Source organism: Miniopterus natalensis, chromosome 11, assembly GCF_054644295.1.
Source record: "Miniopterus natalensis isolate mMinNat1 chromosome 11, mMinNat1.hap1, whole genome shotgun sequence".
In the NCBI taxonomy this organism is placed as follows: Eukaryota; Metazoa; Chordata; class Mammalia; order Chiroptera; family Miniopteridae; genus Miniopterus; species Miniopterus natalensis.
In genome coordinates this window covers 41696157-41702156 of record NC_142091.1, presented here as the reverse complement: position 1 = coordinate 41702156, position 6000 = coordinate 41696157, and positions in this window count along the sequence as shown.

Genomic DNA, 6000 nt, shown 5'->3' with positions numbered 1-6000 from the left:
TGATGTGTCAAAAGTGGCACAGTGCCTTCTAAGGAGCAATGCCAAAAACTTCTTTTAAGAAACAAAGGAGAAGTTTAAGAGTCCCTGATCTGAAAAGATAGTGTAACTAATGGTGAGGAGAGCCAGGGGAACAGTGTGGGTGTAGAACTCTTGCAGTATCAGAGCAAAATGGGAAAGTGGATGTTGTTTCTAGAGAGGATAAAAAAGGTAGTCCTACCAATGAGCGAGGGATATCCTGGGTTGATTGCATCTAAGTGGGAAGGGCCAAGTGTCCTCATTCACCTGTTGACAGCCTCAGAGGACTATCCTCCCCTGTCCTTACTCAAGAGAAAAAGGAGGTATTAGTGTTTCCTCATTTGTTTCCAACAAAGTCATTAAAACTTGTGTCACTTCATATCTCAAAGAGGTTTAATGTTACTGGGCTGAGAACTCACAGGATCTTCACTTCGCCATGTTCTGATCCTTTTTCAGAAGTGTGGTTACTATTAGGTCCCATGATCTTAGTTACATGTTTTCCTCTAAAACATGCATACCTACAACAGCTTTTAAGTGATCTGCTCATCATGGACTCATTTTCCTCCCAGTCAATTCCCAATATTCCTCCTCACAATGTCCCAAGACACACATGTCCTATTTAATTCACCTGACTGTGTAATTTCTCCTACAGTGGACTTGATATTGAATTCACTCAACACTCTTTTGAATGTTTCCATTTCTGCGGATCAGAGACAAGAGACAATTAGGGACCATCTGATGTTTAGGAATGTATATTCGTGTAATTTTTCTGCTTTGGATGTCTTGGGAAGCAAAAATTTCTCCTTGGGGAAATACTATTGGGAAGTTGATGTATCCAGAAAGATAACCTGGACCCTTGAGGTACACAGTAAAACAAGTAACCTCAATAGAAAATAAAGCTCTGGGTTTGTTTTCAACCCAAATGTAAATTATCTAAATGTTTACTCCAGAGTCAAACCTGAAAATGGCTACTGGGTTGTATGTAGGGCTGCAGAATGAATCCGAGTACAGTGGCTTTGAGGACTCTTCCACCGCTGATCCCAGGGTCTTGACTCTTTTCATGGATTTCCCTCCCCGTCAAGTTGGGGCTTTCCTGGACTATGAAGCAGGCACTGTCTCATTTTTAATGTCACAAACCATGGGTCACTTGTCCACAAGTTCTCTAAATGTTACTTTTGTCAGGCTGCTTATCTGTATTTTAATCCTCAGAACTCTTCAGGCCCTGTGATGCTGTGTCAACCTTGCCCCTGAACCTTTTCCTTCCCTCACCCATTTCTTGTAGTGCTACTTGTCCTGAGGCTCACCTCATGCACCTGAGTTCATCTGCAGTATCTGACTCTTCCTTCCTCCCTTCCTTCCTTCCTTCCTTCCTTCCTTCCTTCCTTCCTTCCTTCCTTCCTCCCTCCCTCCCTCCCTCCCTCCCTCCCTCCCTTCCTTCCTTCCTTCCTTCCTTCCCTCCCTCCCTCCCTCCCTCCCTCCCTCCCTCCCTCTCTCTCTCTCTCTCTCTCTCTCTCTCTCTCTCTTTCTTTTTCTTTCTTTCTTTCTTTCTTTCTTTCTTTCTTTCTTTCTTTCTTTCTTTCTTTCTTTCTTTCTTTCTTTCTTTCTTTCTTTCTTTCTTCTTTCTTCTTTCTTTTCTTTCCCCTCTCTCTCTCTCTCTCTCTCTCTCTCTCTCTCTCTCTCTCTCTCTCTCTCTCTTTCTTTCTTTCTTTCTTCTTTCTTTTCTTTCCTCTCTCTCTCTCTCTCTCTCTCTCTCTCTCTCTCTCTCTCTCTCTCTCTCTCTCTCTCTCTCTCCCTCTCTCTCTCTATTTAGAATGACTTTGTATTGATTAGTTTTCTAGGGTACCCCTAACAGTGTATCACAGACAAGGTGACTTACCAGAAATAGGAGAGGGAGATTGGGTTTAACTCTGAATATAATACAGAAAATTGGGGATTTATAGTCAAGGAGCAAGGTCAGAGGTTGGTGAATGAAAGATTACTAAGAAGTAGGGTAATTCTTTGCTAAACTCACCTAACAGAATTTTTGCTGAAGGTAGGCCAGGGTTATAAGATATTGAGGGTGGTCAGAACAGGGGTGAGAAATTTTCATTAAACTGAGCCAATAGGATTTTGGCTAAAAGTGGACAATGCAGAAATGGACACCAGAAGCCTAGAAGTCATGACTCAATGAGAAGAAAGTTCAGAGGAGCTTGACTAAAGTTTGGTCAAGGAGAGAATCTTTGTCCCCACCCAGGCCCTGCCCCAAACTGGGCCATGGGTGGTTGTCTTCCGGACCCTACAAGGTCTATTGTGATGGGACCCCACTGCTGAATATATTATCATTATTGATAAATCATCCATGTACATTTGCTGGCCTTTGTCCCCAAGCCATGATGGAAATTGCTGCAGAGAGACATTTTCTTGGGACATATGGAGGACTGTGAGCCTACCTGATTGCCCGGCTATTGCTATTGGCCTGGCTGTTTGATTGGGCCTCTGGAAAACCTCAGACTGGGATAAAAAAAACAAGCCCTCCTGTGGAGAAATCATATTGGGATAAAAGTCAGTTCTGCTCCTAAGGTTTTTCTTATCCATATGGATGCTCACCAGAGAAGCCCCTATGTTTGGCCATGGAAATGTAATCAATGAGCAGACCATGCTTGTCAATTAAATGTGGAGACTAAAGTGTCCTCCACTATAGAGCAAAAGACATGGGACCAATCACCTGAATTCATGAGAGGACAGCCCTTGAAAATGTGGACACTCTCAGATTGGGCCTTCACACACGGACATGTTGCTAGATCTTTGAACATTGTCAAGGGTTAAGTTTAAGGATGATGATTGTGAAATTATGGAAACACAAATATGTTTAATTCAGAAGCGGCTTCTATCATGACCTCGCGTACTTACTATGATGATGAATCTAAGAGTTGAGTGCTGCCCCACATACGTGGTAGAAGGTTGACAGAGCAAGGGTAAGCAAAATACATATAAAGGAGTGCCTGAAATGATGAATTATAGACTTTAACTTAGACCAAGAAGAATGCAAAGACCTGGGCACTGAATGAATAGTGAAAAATTCACTTCACCAGAGAACTCAAGGTTGTTGAAGAGCAAATTAGGAATAACTGAACCATAGAATTGGATAGCTGCAAAGTAGAATGTCTAAATGTGTGAGTTATGAGGCTAGTCAATTTTGGATTACAATACCTCCAAGATATGGCCCTGGAATTGGGTGGCTGACTTTCAGTCACAAAATAAAATCATCCAGGATGATGCGCTATTTTGAGGAAAACATTTTGGATAGGTGAGTGACAGGATGTTAAATTTGCTATAGCTAGATATGTGTTTTCACAGAACCAAGAGAACTAGAAGGAAGTCTGTGGAAAATAATTTTTAAAAGATGTAAATTTATTTATGTACTTATTTATTTAAAATTAGAGTGCCAAGAAGAGACATCCAAATATGACATGTTCATTAAAGTGTGTTCCTTTTACTAGTACAAAGTATCTTTTGCTTCATTTAATATTTTAATTTAATTTTCTTTTTTCTGATTTTTACTTTGCTAGGCTTCTTTCTTTATATTTACTTATTTATTATTAAATTTATTAGGGTGATATTGGTTAATAAGATCATATAAGTTCCAAGTGTACATTTCTATGATACATGATCTCTATGTTGCATTGTGTGCCCACCACTCAAAGTCAGATCATCTTCTCTGACCATATGCTCGGCCCCTTTACCCTCTACTACCCCCCTGACCTTCCCCTTGGTAACCACCATACTGTGGTCTGTGCCTATGAGTTTCAGTTTTATATCCCACCATTATATTTAAATTTGTCTGAAGTACACTTGTCTATCATTTCTTAAATCTCTTCTGGGTAATTTTGTTTTAAGTCTTTGCCATGTGAGCAACATATAATAAGATTTTATTTTAAAAGACTTCAGTGATACCCATGCTTTTCTAATTAACAAAGTTCAAACACTCTATATTTGTATCTAAGGGATGTGCTTGATTTTATGATGCTAATTTGTTTCATACAGTCAGTTTTCTGTTTCCTTTATGTGACTTAATTTTATATCAGTTGCTACCCATATGTCATATACATACCATGTGCCACATACTCTAGAAAATGTTGGTTATATGCGTAGGAGTCTAGGAAAAGACTCCTTGCGTTTGATCCTCAGCTTTACCATTTTCTCACTGTGTCATCTTTGACAAACTACTTAACATCTCTGTGTCTCAGTTTCTACATCTTTAGAACATGTATAACATTCTTACCTATTTCATAGGGTTGAGAGGATTATAGAAGTGATTTCATGTAGAGCTTTATATTTGTGTAGTATGTTAAAAGTTCTCAAAAACAATGAACTCTTGCTATGGAGGTTGTTTATTTGCTTTTATCTTGACCTGGAATTTAAAATATATAAATTCTACATTTCTCCCACCAGGGGTCACCTCTGTATTGATCAAAAACACATTGGAACCAGTTTCCTCATTAAATCCTAAGCCTGGGCTGGAGGCTGAACTGCATATCCTTTCTCATCTTACCTTCCCTGCTGAGTTATCACACATCTCAGGCTCAGAGAACATTCTGGTCTGCAAATCCTAAGGCCCCATCATGTCAGGATATCAGGAAAATCACTGCAACTAGGGTAGGGTTGGTGTGTTGGACAAATTACAGTTTCAGTGTTGTTTTCCCTTACACCCTTCTCTAGATTCCCTGCCAGTTCTCAATTCCTGGCCTCTCAGTGTGCTGAGGCAGTCAGAGATGTGGCACAGCACCTTAAACAGGATTGGCTGTGGCATTTAATGATCTTGGCTCTGCCAGTTACTAAATATGAAACCTTAGGTAAGATCATCTTTTAGAACTTCAGTTTCTGTTAAAAAAACAAACAAAAATGAAGGAGGTAAAAATACATACCTTAGAAGGTTGTTCTAAATAAAATAATACTTTATAAGAGCCTGGCACATAGAAGTCTGTAATTATTAATTATCTCCTTTTTTTCCCAATTGTGCCCTGTTTTCCTTAGTTCTTTCTATCTCTGTATGTGGTTAGATTACTTTTCTCTATACTTACATCTATGCAGCAACAACTTAAACTCAGTTATTAAAATGGGAATAGCATTTTATATAGTTTGAAGAAGATTCCAGAGCCACTGAGTGATTCATACCCAGAGTATTGGATCTGGGGAATCTTTCCTAAAGAGATGAGCACAATAAGCATTGCTCTTAATAGCCATGGGAGTTTCTTTCTTGACGGATAGAAAAGAGGAGACCTGGCCCTAAGGAGAGAGTGGAGGAAGAATTACCATGCAATTTTCTCATGGTCATTATACTCAATTTGTTTTTAGGATACAGAAGCTATTCATCAGATCTCAATAGCCATTTACTGCCCTATTTAATTTGTCAGTCCTTATATAACTTTGAGAGGTAGGAATTAGATGATCGCATTTTTATAGAAAACTTGTCCAAAATCTTTTATCTAGTAAGTGAGAGCATGAACTTGAAACCTAGGTGATGTGATATGCACACATACACTCATGACGACACACCCACAGGCACACCAGCTCACAACCAAAAATGCACCCTGAGGCAATGCTAACACACATGCATGGGCAGGGTTAATGTAAGCTTCTTTATACTCTTCCCTTGAGAGTAGGAAGAGAGGACATCAGGGTCCCTCAAGCCCTTATTATCTACCTCTTCCCCAAGCTGAGCAGTGACCAGAGGAAAGATAAATGAGCAGGGAATCAACCTCTCAGTCCCTTCCTTTCCCCTCCACTTATTTCTTTGTTTGGTGTGCCTGACCCTCTTGCAGATTCACTGTGTGCCGGTCAGCTCAATCTTTCTTCTCTCTTTGGCCCTATTCCGGGATTAGGTGAGTCCTGGCTGTTTGAACAGATGTGGTTGGGACTCAGATTTGGAATGAAGGAGGAGGAAATGAATAGCCCTGGGCTTCATTTTCTTTTCTTTTTTTTAAAAATTTTTTAAAAAATATATCT